The sequence below is a fragment of the Tenrec ecaudatus genome, chromosome 9 (assembly GCF_050624435.1).
Source record: "Tenrec ecaudatus isolate mTenEca1 chromosome 9, mTenEca1.hap1, whole genome shotgun sequence".
NCBI lineage: Eukaryota > Metazoa > Chordata > Mammalia > Afrosoricida > Tenrecidae > Tenrec > Tenrec ecaudatus.
In genome coordinates, this window is record NC_134538.1 from 140,544,648 (window position 1) to 140,558,670 (window position 14,023).

Sequence of the window (14,023 nt, forward strand, 5' to 3'; positions counted from 1 at the left end):
ACTGAAGTACCAATGGCATGTTCCCTTTGGAAGGCGAATGCCCAGGTCCAGTCACCGTGATCACCATCCTTGTGACGATCTCATCTGTCCCGATTAACTCTATACTGTCTTGGAATGTAGTGGAATGGTGGTGTAGTAGTCCCTCACTGTGCTGCTAGCCCGAGTTTGAAACCACCAGCTGCTCTTCCGGAGAAAGACCATGCTTTCTCCTCCTGTAAAGAGTTACACTCTCAGAAACCCACAAGGACAGTTCGATCCTGTCCTATAGGGTTACTGTAAGTCAGAATCGACTTGATGGCAGGAAAAGCTATAGCTGAATTTGTTTGTTTGTTTGGGGGTGGGGGGAGCATCCCCATAGTTGGGATGTTTTATTTTTCAAGAAAACAGTTATCTCTAATTTGTGATAAACAAGCCAACTCAGTGCCATTGAGTCCAGTCTGACTCATATCAACCCTGCGGGACACATCAGAAGCGCCCGATGGGTTTCTGAGACTGGAACGCTTTAGAGGAGTAGAAAGCCCATCTTTGTCCTGAGGGCTGGCTTTGAACTGCTTCCCTTGCAGTCAGCAGCCTGATGTGTAACCACCACCCCACCAAGAACTGCTATTAGAGCAAAGGGATTAGAGATTGGTCTGCAATGGGACATAGACATTATTTTGAAAGATAATAAAATGTGTATTAAAAACAATACAGGACGGCTCCGGGGTCAAATGGGCTAATAGAGCAACAGGCAGAACAATGTTAAGTAGGTCTCTTTATTTTAGGACTTCTCTGAGCATTTCGCATACTAATTTAAATGGTGGCCCTTCAAAGGGAAACCGTGTGCAGCATCATTAACTCCTTTGAAAGTATTGGTGATCAGTATTTATTCTGTGGAACCCAGTTGAAGAAATACTGGGCTAGACAATGGAGAAGACTTCAAAATACGCCCCCCCTCGATTATCCACCGCTCACCTTGCTTCTGGGGCTGTTCTGTCCCAGTTGTTTTCTCTGCTAGAAACTAAGTGAGAGGGCCACATGATAAAGATGGTGTGCTAAAGGGCATAGAAATGCGAGAAGGCAATGTGCTTTCCCGCGTGAGGACGTGTGCACATTATGATTTCCAAAGGACTGGTTCTCGCGTCCAGTAATGGGTGACTGCAGCGGTTTGTTTTTGTTTTGCTAAACTGTACAGTCCTTTGAGGTGTGATGGCTTAGCTCTCAGCTGCCGACAACCAGAGTTCCCTGGTTTGAACCCACCAGCTGCCCTGTGGGCAAAGGGATCCGGCAGCCTGCTTCCGTCATGATTACTTCCCAGCCAACCCGACGAGCCACGCCTGCTCTGTCCTGTAGCATTTCTGTGAGCCAGATGATACATAATCACATGTAATATTGTAGGCAGAAGCTAACCCAAGAAATCGTCATCATTGAGGAAATTATGGATAATGAGTATGAGCCATTTTTTACTTTAATCGATCCATAGATTTAACTCTAATTTACATTTTAATTTTTAGTCATCTCTCTGTGGATGGCTACATTAGTAAGTTGGTCAGTAACCTTGGCTTCTATATAGATTAAGTACATAATAATGTTTCCAGGTGCCACCAGATAAGATTGTACTCTTGTTTTTTTATCCTGCTATCTTATGAAACAGTAGTGTGACCCAGAATTATTGACATACGTGTACATTTTGACCCAAACCTAACATTTAACCATGCTAAACTTTAATAGCAAATGACCCATTCATGATTGTTCTATATGTGAAACCAACTCACAGGTACTAATCATTTAAAATTGGGATGTTTGTGTGTTTCAAAGTGTGCATAGAAATATAGAGCCCCGTAAGTGGAGAGTAATGAGGGCAATGAATGTACAAATGTGCTTGACACATTGATGTAGGTATGGATTCTGATAAGAGTTGTCTGAGCCCCCAATAAAATGATTAATAGTAATAAAAAGAAAGTAAATGTCTAGAAAAGAATGGAGGCAAAATGTGTAAAACATGTCTGATTCAAATGATGTATGGATTGTGATAAGAGTTGTACACACCCCAATAAAGTTATTTAAAAGAAATATAAAACCCTTATGTGACTCTCCTGTGCTGACATGTGTGCCAGGAATACCCATTATTCCTTTCTAGATCCCATTGGGAGAGAACTTTCCACAGTTTATCCTAAGTCTACACGTACTGAATATTTTGAGAGGGCAGGAATGGAAGGGTCTTGCACAGGCAGAAGCTAGAGTTTATGCACTTCTTTCTGTCTCATTACTTCCTTTATATTTCAGATTAAAGCCACAATGAGACACTAGTACCCTCTACCACAATGTAAACCATTGAGAGGAATGACCATACCAAGTACTCTGCTATGGAAGTGTCATAGATTTCACCACTCAGGAAAAACAATGTCACCATCCACTGAAGCTATGCATGCAAATATCCCAAGACCCCCCAAATCCCACAGAAATCCCCCAAAACTTCACGGAAACACAGAACAAACCAAGTCCTTTCTCCCATACGGAACCTGGTGGGTTGGAACCAGCAATCTTTGGGTTATCAGCTAAGTGCACCACCAGCACTCCCTAGACAAGTGGGTCAGAGGGAGCCTCTGGCCGCGATGAAGTGCTTGGCTAATCCAAGGTTGGTGGTTGCAACCCACCAATGGCTCTGCTTTGTTGGGAGAAACAGAGCAAGTGAGCAGCTCCCATAGAGAAAACTATCCAGGGAATCTTGTAGTGAACTCTTCTCTGTCTGTATTTAAATCCACTTTATAGGACATCACACCAACAAATGAATCATATGCCATTCAAAAAACATATGTAAGAAACCGTCACATCACTTTTATCAATAGCTAAACCATGGAAACAATTCATTAGGAAAGGAGATCAACAAGTTCGAAGCAATACTATTCACATATTTAAAGATAAGTTAACAGTTAGCACACACATGGAGCAATATGCTGCCCAGAGCCCTCTTTGCAGTGTTGAGAGGCAAGAGCCTCACTTTGAGGGCTATGGTGTGCATGATCCAAGTCATTTTTTCAATCAGCTCGAGAAGACTGAAAAACTGAAGCCTTTGCCTCAAGAAGTTGGAGAAGAATGTTGAACCTACCATGGAATGCCCGAACAAACATCTCTTGAGGAAGAAGTACAGCCAGGATGCTCTGATGGTGAGACTTCATCTCCAAATAGTTGAGTGCGACGTCATCAGGAAAGACCAGTCACTGGAAAATGACATCATGCATGATAGATAAGATGCCAGTGAAAAAGAAGAAAACCTTCAAGGAGCTGCATTGGGATGTGGCTGCAAACCTAGGACCGCTGGGAGGATGGCACAGGGCCAGGCAGTGTTGTACAGAGGGGTGTTGTGTGCCAGTCCTGACTGTGAGCCACCTGGCAGCAGCAGCAGCAATGGGTGCAAGGGAACGGGTATAAAATGACCACACGTTCCGGTGAACAAAGGAGCGAGCCAGACGGCGTACTGTATTTCATTTATATGAACTTAAGAATCCCCAAAAGGAACCTATGGTGAAGAAACAGAACAGTGCGTACTTCGAAAGTGTGGGGACTCCTAAGCAGGAAGACACGTTTTATAGGCACATGCTCTATATTTTGATCTGTGTGAAAGATCCCAGTCATGGAGTTTGGAGATGTAGAATTCAGTGAACTGTGTACTGAAGATTTGTGAAAGTTACTACAAGTACATGGTATATAATTAAGAGATGCTGCTTATGAATTATACCTCAAGTAATAAAGAAGCATTAAAAAAGAAGTGGGGATTAGGCACTGTTTCCAAAGCTTGCCTTTCTTTTAAAACATTATATGGATCTGAAACAAGTTAAAAACAAAATCCCTGCCATCGGTCAAGGCGGACCCCTTGTGAACCACTTTGAGTTTCCAAGAACGTAACTATTTACGGGAGTAGAAAGCTCAGTGTCCCCCCCACCGCCCGCTCCGAAGAAGCTGCTAATGGTTTCGAACTGCCGATCACTCAGCTTGCAGTCCAACAATTACCACTACACCACCGGGGCTCCTAATTACCAAGTCACTGCTTAAAAATCGATAATTTAGGAATTGGGGGCCCTAATATGAAGAGGATGACGGGAACATTTGGGGGGTGTATTCTACTGACGATTGCAGAAAAGCAGTGAACCATCAGACCAGTATTTTCCAGAAGGTCCTAAAGTGTACATGTGGTCTCCAAAGTGCCCTATATTTTATAACATGCAAAAAACGTGTTAAGCCCTAGTATAGTCGAGCCTTCCTTTTAGACACGTTAAATGAGTGAACAGATAACCGTGGTGTGAGTACTGTGTGCTGCTTCGGACCCTTAATGAAGCAGGCGTGGCCCCATGAATTGGGGAGACGGCGCCATAACAGAGGTGGGATTTTCTCCCCAAAGTTCCAGTGAGAATTATAATCTGACACCTGTTGCCCCTTATTGGTCTTGACTGTCGAGTCTTTAGGGTTCGCTGAAAGCTGATCCTGCGATGAAGGCTACGCCCTAACCAAAAATGAGGCTACAATTTCTAAGCTCCTATGAATGTTGAATTATTTGGGAATTGCCGTTCACGTTAAATCCTAAAGCACTGTATACTTTGAGACTTTGGGTCTTTAAAAAATGGTTTTCTCTTTTCTATCAATAATCACCATGCCCTCACGATGTTCTCAGGGCCAAATCCAGAGCAAAACGATTGCGGAGAGAGTGATCAGCTGTTTTCTGTGTAGCTCCAAAGCCTGTCCCCGTGAACCTAAAGGGAAATGAATTGGGGTTTTTTTGTTGATTGGTTAAGGGGGCATACACTTTCTCTGGGTGCTGTCTCCCTACTTTTCCATCTAGGCTCTGATAGTCATTGTGATGGTCCCACAGAACGCACAGGCAAGTCTCGCGATCAAAGGGTTGGTTAAGGAAGCTAACAGCTTGCGGTGAACGTGAGAAATGCTCAGGATACAGCTGTTTTATCAGGACATGTGGCAATATTCTTTCAGAGCTAATTGATGCCCCGAGGGCACACTACTGCAATGGAAGCCCCCACCCTGCTGCCACTCAGCTCCATTTCCCGGGTCACCAAGTCCAGCCCCCCAAGTTAAGCGCCCAGAAGCACCCCATTCCATAAGCCAGCCTCCTGTCCCAAAGCACTCAGCGTTGCTTTCTCCATGGTTTGGGAAATCCATCACTGGCTCCTGCTCCTGCAGCGGCTCTTGATGTCACAGCTGTCTTCTGGATCAAGGAGGCTCACTTGACTGGGATCTCAGGGTCCAGAAGACATACTCCACTCCTGGGTCTTGCTGGTAGTGAGCCACCCCCACCCTCTTCTAGCTCGAAGAGGGGCCATTTTATATGTACCCGGTTGGCAATCACAATGTATCCTGCCAGCAATTACTCACAGGTGAATCCTGTCAGGTTCTTAGTTCAACCCCCACCTGCTGACGCAGGCCCATGCAGAAAAGGGTATTTTTGTGTACGTTATAGAGACTTTGGGTAGGAGAGCCACATTAAACAATTCACTGTGGCTCCACTTTGACCTTTCAAGTTAGATTTCAGTCTAAGTGATTTTGTTATTAAGTTTTAAATAAGCAAACCAAGCCATCCACCTTCAAATAACTAAAACATGAGACTATATTTTGTGATTAATCAAACCTCTTTCATTTCTCCTTCCACTGTTTCACCTCTGGCCATCAACTATTCATATCAACAAAACACCAATGGAAACAGAAGCAAGCATAAGGGGACTTCAAAAAGTTCATGGAAAATGCAGTGAAAAGATCATGGACTTTTACCACAAACTTTTAAAAACCCCTCATATAAAGCATACCAGTCCATTAAAAAACCAACTACTATCGACACTGAGAAGAGCTGTCATTGTATCAGCCAAAGACAGAGACCAGGTTGATTTGAGAAATTTTAAGTTTATCCTGAAACGCGAGCCAGAAGGAAATAGAGGGCGTTGCCACACTTCCAAACCGCTTAAAAATCCAGCCACAATCAAGCAAGTTATGTACCTTAAACTATGTCACAGAGCAGGTTTTTACAGTGATCAGAGGAAGAGATGAGCAGGTTTTTACAATGTCACAGGATACAAGCGAAACTCAAGAAGGGAGGTTTGGACAGTGATCATTCAGAAAGTATCTACATTTACGCTTCTCCGGGGGCCATTAGCCCAGCATCCTCTGAAGCTGCGTGGCCTGGTGCACCTAAATTGGGGGATGCTTCCACACCTGGCCTTACCAGACTACCATCCCCGAGGCCTCTGAGGGGGGATGCTTCCTGCCACACTATATATCTTAATGGCCTCGCTAGCCCCCTTCCTGAATTGAACCAGTCCTACTGCGTGAGCTTTAAAGGAATTTTTACTGCAAGGAAGGGAGCGGTTACCTTTTGGGTTTTGAACAAATAAAACCTTAAATTACGTTCTGTTTGTAGCGTTTTAATGAACAGCAGGCTAACCCTTCCACCCCCTCTTTCATTATGATGTTGTTCGGCCTCCTTATTCAGTCGGCCCCAACTCCCAGTGACCCACCTGTGCACATAGAAGGCACCGTGGCTGAGTCCCAAGCCGTCCTCGCACTTCTGCTGCTTGAGTGCAGTGTCAGCAACTGTGTTAATCTGCCTCACGCAATCCGTCCTCTTCTTAAGCGGCCACCACAGGACCAAGCAGGATGTCCTTTTCCGGGCCCTGGTTCTCCCGATTACACGTTCTACTTATTCCAGATGAAGTCTTGTCATCCTCGCTCCTCAGCAGAGTTCTGGCTGCATTTCAAATTTTAGGTGAAAATAATGTGATATAAATCATGTTCTGAGGAGCCCTGGTGCTGTGGTGAGTTACGAGTTGGGCTCCTAAAACTGCAAGGTCAGCAGCTTGAACCAGACAGGCTCTGCGGGAAAGATGTCTTCTCTTCCCATAAAGATTTACAATGTCAGAAACCCACAGAGCCGGGGCGCCTCTCACAGTCGCTGGGAGCCAGAATCCGCTTGAGGACAGTGAGTTTGAGTTTTCAGGCTTGAATTCGTTTCCAAACAGATGATTTGTATCATTGGTAGGACCAGCTGTCATTGTTCACTAAATTCTTAGCCTTAATTAAGGAGCCCTAGCGGCACTGTCAGGTAAGTGTTTTGACTGTTCATAGAAGGGCAGCAGTTCGAACCCACCGGAAGCTCCTTGGCAGAAAGATGAGGCTGCCTGGTCTTAGGAAGATTTGCAGTTTCAGAAACTCTATACGGGGTCACTATGAGTCAGAATTGACTTGCAGACGGTGGATTGTGTAGTTTCACCATTATTAACTACTTGGGGTTTTGTAGTGCCTGTTTCCAATTGAAATACATGCATGCTTGTTACAGAGTCAATCCTATGTATGCTTATTGCCAGCCAGCAGGAAAGGGCTAATTTACATGACTGATAGCAACTAATCTGGACTAGGATTTCTCAACCTGGGAACAGCAGACATTCCTGACTACATCGTTCTTTGTTGTAAGGGACTACCCTGTGTATTGTGGGATATTTACCAGACACCCCCACCCCCACCCCCAGGGCCCCTGTCCACTCGATGCCGGTAGATTTCTCTCCAAAGATCTAAGCACCAAAATGTCTCCATACCTTGATAGATTGTGTGCGAGGCAGATTGGTTTGAGAACTACCAAATCCACCTGGCTTGAGAAATACTGATTTTCGACCTCTGAGAACTCCGACTTTTTAAATTTCCTACTTTCTCCTGGAACTGGGAATTTGGAGACATTCCTTCAATGTTGAAGAATCGTTCTTATCTTTATCTTCCTTGGGTTTTTAATAATTTCTGTAGCCAGTGACGCTCCTCTGACAGCCCTTTATCCTGGTCATTAATTTTTCCATCTTTTCTGTCCAACGTAATTAATCTAATCAGAAGTATGCATTCAATTATAGAAAATACCATAATTCTTCACGAAACATAATCATATAACATACCTAGATGGTTATTTCAGTTTAATTTGTCCATAAATAATATAGTGTTTCACTGTTAGAAAGAAAGTTTTAGAAACTGTTGTGACTTGAATGTGTCATGTTTAGGAATTAAGAAAATATACGTTTTAGGAGCCCTGGTGGCTATGCGTTGGGCTGGGATTCACAAGGTCAGCACTTCTAAACTACCAGCCACTCCCTGGGAGAAAGATGAGACTCTACTTCCGTGAAGAGTTACAGTCTCAGAAACCCAAAAAGTAGTTCTACCCTTTTCTGTAGGGTCACCACAAGGAGGGATCAGCTCATGACAATGAGTTTGGCTTTCTTGTTATTTGTTTGTATGTTTTAAGGCAATTAATGTATGTGCGGGAAACTATCTTCTTTAACACACCTTTTCAGATAAAAACTTGATATGAAAAATGTTAACAACCACAAAAGTTAAATTTTATAGGTGATCTGGGGTCTCGTTACAATGTGTCCCCAAGCCCCCAGAAGGAAACCCTAAGGAAAGTCTACAGACAAGTCACATAGCAGAATCCTGCGGGTCTGGGTTTCATGGATCCATTTGCTTAGAAACAGCTTTCTTTTTCAACTGGATTACAATTAATAAAGGGAAAAATGGAAAGAGAGAGTAGTATTTCTAAGAAAAGTTTTACCTGGCATTTTAGCTACATGGTTAAAGCTATGATTCATTGCTTTATTTAAAATAAATAAATAGTGGTCTAGAGTTCTTAAATGATATATGAAAGACTCCAGCATTATCATATGGAAATGCTGAAAAATTCTCTCATTTATTTTTGTACCCTTTTAATACCACAAACTGATGATATCACGGTTAACTGGCATTGAGTCAGCCTCTGGCCCATGGCAAGTTCATGTGTTGCAGAGTAGAACTTTTCTGAAGGGTTTTCTTGACTGTAATCTTTCTGCAAACAGTCGCCAGGCTTTTCTTCCATTGAGCCTCTGGGTGGGTTTGAACAGCCAACCTAGGTAAGTAGCCAAATGCAAATCGCCGGTGCCACCCAGACTCAACTCAAGCAATAGCTGCTGCTGCTTGTTGTTAGGTGCTGTCAAGTGAGTTCAGACTCATAGTAACCTTATGTGCAATGGAACAAACACGGTCTGGTCCTGCACCATCCTCGCCACCATTACTTGAGCCATTGTTGCAGCCACTGTGTCAATTCATCTCCTCAACAGTCTTCCTCATTTTCACTGTTGCTCTGCTCACCAGGCATGCTGCCCCTTTCCAGGGCTGGTCTCTCCTGCTAACATGTCCTCAGTATTTGAAACACCGGTTCACTATCTTCACTTCTGGTGGTTCTTCTTTCTAGACACACTTGTTTGTCCTTCTGGCAGTCCACAGTATTTTTTAAGAGTCTTCAACTGAACCTTAGTTCAAATGCACCAATTCTTGTGTGGTCTTCCTCATTCACTGATCAGCTTTCCTATGCATTTGAAGTGATTGAAAATACCATGGCTTGGGGCCAGCACACGTTAGTCCTCAATGTGATATCTGGGTTCTTTAATATTGGCCAAATATTCATAATAAAAATCAAAAGTTATCAATAAGCAAGTGTAATGAGACCTTTGTTCATTTCCAAAGTTAGAGGATCTAGGAAACACTCAAACGGTGGTTTTTAGTTAGTTTCCCGCTCCCCCTGAACTAGAGGTGTGTAATTTAGTTTGCCAAGGGTAGAATCTGTATTATAGTGAAATGCCTGTAACTCTTAATCAGTACCTACTATAATTACTGCTGGGTGGTGAGAATGCACTACCAATAGCAGCAGGGGCAGTAGTAGGAATGATAAGACATTTATATGACTTTTATTATGTGCCACGCATTTTGCTAAGCACTCTTTCTGTCTGATGTAATATTTACAGCAACCCAGAACCTAATTGACCTTTGATCCTCTTTTAAAAAGACACAATAAAATCATAGAAAAAATAGAAAGGTTGGAAAGCATATCCAAGGTCATACATACAATTAGTGACCACGATGGGATTTAAATACAGGTCTAGCTGACTCCCTATCTATTCACTTACCTGTTACTCTGGACAGTGGTATCTAGAACACTTAAATGCACACCCATTGCCTTCACGTCGATTCAGACTCATACTGACTTATGAGACTACAGAGCCTCCAATTTTCCAGTGGCTAGTGGCTTTGATGAGGTGACTCTGCAGCTGGCAGGACACCAGGACTTGCAAAAAATACCTTAGAGTACTTACAGTGGATTGACCTGTTTGGGAAATGCTTGTTCAGACAGAGTCAAGTAGAGTTTGTTTCGATGGCCACGTACAATATGAATATTCCTAGCATGTTCTGGAATCATTGCAAAATCCTGACAGCATCATACTCTCTAACGATGTTGGTGAGGAAGTAAGAGTATTGTGTCACAGTCTGCTCCTCATCGGAACACCTATTAGGATGATTTTAGAGCTCTCGGTTGGGTATTAGTTGGAATCTACCCAATGGTCGTGAGGTTTGGATTTGTTTTTTTTGGAACGCTTAATATTTTACAAGAGACGTTGGTCTTCATGCCTGCCCATCCTTAGTGATCCCATACTTACATTAGCCATTTTACTTATTATGCTTTTACTTTGTCAGATATTGTAACTGCTACTTATTGCTACATTTTCCCAGTGTATAGGCTTTTATTTGTTTTATTTTATTTTTAGGCTTTTCTTTTGTAAATTCTATACTTGATCAAATAATAGCACAATGTAGTTAATCATTTTCACTAGTTAACACAACTCACTAGCTTATTTGAAAAAACAATCCTTCATGGACTCATTATAATAGTGAGCACAATGTATTGTGTGATTGATCCTTGGGAATTCAACATGTGAACATTCAACCATGGGAAAGGACCTTGTCTCGGACTCATTTAAGCTTAGAAGGTAATGCAGTTAATGTTTATGTAATCTGTATCACCCTCCTCCAGAAGAACATCACACCCGAGGCCGCTGAGTAACATATTCTATCTTTTGGGGACACCGTTCAAAGATGGTATGGGTAGGCTTCTCATTAGTAAATCATCCCTTTTAACAGCCTCTTTTGATATTTCCACCTTTACTGAGTTAAAATTAAATGTAAGATATGACTAAATAATAATTTATAAATTATCAAGAGTCCATGAGGGCGAGGAGAGTGGGGAGGGAGGGGAAAAATGAGAAGCTGATGTCAGGGACTCAACTGGAGAGCAAATGTTTTGAGAATGATGAAGGTAATGAATGTACAAATGTGCTTTACACAATTGATGTGTGCATGGATTGTGATAAGAGTTGTATGAGCCGCCCCCCAAATAATAAAAAATAATTATCTAGAACCCCGAAGGCTGTGATTGAGTACTATATTTAATATTCAAGTTGTTAGAAGAGGACATTTGTTTGTAGACATCACGTTTTGTTCTTGTGCTTCAAAAGCAGCGAGAATCAAATGTCTATAGAAATTATTTTACCAGAGCAAAATTTTCATCTTAGCAAAGGATCCCAGGCTATTTTCTAACTAGGTGGTGAGTTCCTAATCTCATGCCCTTACTTGCTGCCCTGAAAACCTGGACTGAGGCCTTAGTTGGACTTCCAATTGGCTCTCTTAGACTGCCAATTGGTCTACTCGTCTACCTTAGTGCAAGGCTGCTCTTACACACTCAAAGCTTCTTCTTTAAATGCAGAACCAGTGGAAGTGTCCACCCTCGAGAACTGTTTGAAGGGTGCAATGTGATGATAAAGCTAATATTTAGCACAATCCTAGGATATAATTGAGTGTACACTCAGTATTTAATCGTCATTGTCATTGTTATCACACCCTCAAATCTACCCTGCTCCAGATAGATCTGGATGGTTCACTCGTAGGTATGTGAAGAGAGTGAAGAAGGAACGGGTAAAAAGAACACAGTAAAGTAGAAGAGCTCATAATACTGAAGATGCTGGGATTAGAAAGAAAAGAGGGACCCAAAGGACTAATTAGATTCGAAAGAAAGAAGCATGATTGACCTTGGCTGTTTCAGGGTTGCATGGATGTCGGGGCGGGCAGGCATTTTTGCTGCATGGACCCCTTCTCCATTAAAAACAACCAAACTTAAATTTGACCACTGCATTTACATAAAGATGACTATGCTGATATTATGTATGTAAACTATCTACTTTTACCCAAGAGTACATTTTTCTTCTTATTCTGAGAGCAATTTTAAAAGTCAGGCCCCTAAAATCATTGTGTATCATGGGTACGATGTATTCAGAACGTAAAAAAGAAGTGGACCAATGGCTCTGTAGCTACAGAATTCATTAATTATCAACGGCCGGGATTGTAGGTATTCATTGAAGTCTTTGTAAGTGCCCTTGACTGAAAGACTTCATCTCTTGCGAGCGTTTCCAGGTCAACGACTGTGTAATTCTTCCCCAGCTCTTGTTCAGAGTCCCTCATTGTTGCTAGGTGCCGGTGAGTCTGTTCCCAATTCATAGCAACCCCATGTACAGTAGAAGGAAACACAGTCTGGTCCTGTGTCATCCTTAGATTTTCTAAATTTGAGCTCATTGTTGTAGCTGCTGTGTCAGTTCAACTCATCCAAGGCCTTCCTCTTTGTAACTGGCCTCTGCTTTACCTAAGGGACCCTGGTAATGTAGTGGTTACATGTTGGACCGCAATCCACAAGGTGGGCAGTTTGAAACAACCAGCTGCTCCGCATGAGAAAGATGAGATTCTTTACTCCTGTAAAGAGTTACAGCCTTGGTAACCCACGAGGACAGTTCTGCCCTGTTCCGTGGGGCTGCTATGAGTCAGAATCAATTCAATGATAGCGAATATCTTTTTTCTGCTTTATCAAACATGATAGCCTTCTCTAGAGACTGGTCACTCCTGATAACTCACCCAAACTACGTGCCAGTCTTGCGTCTCAGGAACATGCTGGTTGTACTTCTTCTAAGACAGAGTTGCCCCTTCTTCTGGCCGTCACAGTATATTCGATATTCTTCAAAGCATGGTAATACAAAGACATCAATTCTTCTTCAGTCTTTATTCTTCACTGTCAACTTTACATGCATGCTAAGTAATTTAAAATACCTGGCTTGGGTCAGGCATGCTTTAGCCCTCAAATTAACATCTATGCTTTCTAAAACACTTTTAAAGTGATCTTTTGAACTAGAATTTCCCCATATAAGTAAAATATAAGCCTTGGTAAATTCAGTCTTTTATCCCTTTATCATGATGTTGCTTACTGGTCTACTTGTGAAGAGGCTTGTATTCATTCTGTGGAGGTGCAATTCATACAGAAGAGTAGTCTTTCATCTTCATCACTACCTGTTACAAGTTCTCTTCTTCTCTGCTCTCAGCTAACAAGGTTGTGCTATCTGCAGATTATGGGGGGGGTGTTTGTTTAAAAAATCATTTTGTTGGGGGCTCTTACAGCTCTTATAATAACCCATACATCACTTGTATCAGTCACATTTGTACATATGTTGCCATCATCATTTTCAAACATTTTCTTTCTACTTCAGCACTTGGTATCAAATCTTCTTTTTTCTCTTCCTCCCCCACCATCCCACCCTTGTGAACCTCTCATAAATTATAAATTATTGTTATTTTCTTATCTTACACTGCTCTCCGTATCCCTTCACCACATTTCTGTTGTTTGTCCCCCTGGAAGGGGTGGTATACATCAATCATTAAATCAGTTCCCCATTTCTACCCCTTCCTCCCCCCCAGCCCCCCACCTTGTTCCAACCCTCATGGTATCGCCACTCCCATTACTGTTCCTGGGGGGTTTATCTGTCCTGGATTCTGTGTGTCAAGAGCTCCTATCTGTACCAGTGTACATGCTCTGGTCTAGCCAGATTTGTAAGGTAGAACTGGGGTCATGCCCCACCATAATGGGGCAACATACTAAGGGCATGTAACAGAGCAACAAGGGGAGCAAAGCAATGAAATCCCTGGGGAATACCAAAAAATAGACTTTGGGACCAGGATGTGACACCCCATCAAACTCCACTGGAAATCACTCCTAAAGGTCAACAAACAGACCTTGAAATATTTATAGGCTTGTTGTTGTTTTGCTCTGTCTTGTTTTTTGCTTATTATTGTCTCTGCATGTCTTATCTAGATAAGATAGGTGGGA

At 42.5% G+C, this 14,023-nt stretch overlaps 1 protein-coding gene across 3 annotated transcripts in view; it reads left to right on the forward strand.

The window, feature by feature from the left end:
• The window catches only part of CPED1 (cadherin like and PC-esterase domain containing 1), a 325,775-nt gene that overhangs the window by 179,692 nt on the left and 132,060 nt on the right, over positions 1-14,023 (forward strand). The window lies entirely within an intron of this gene.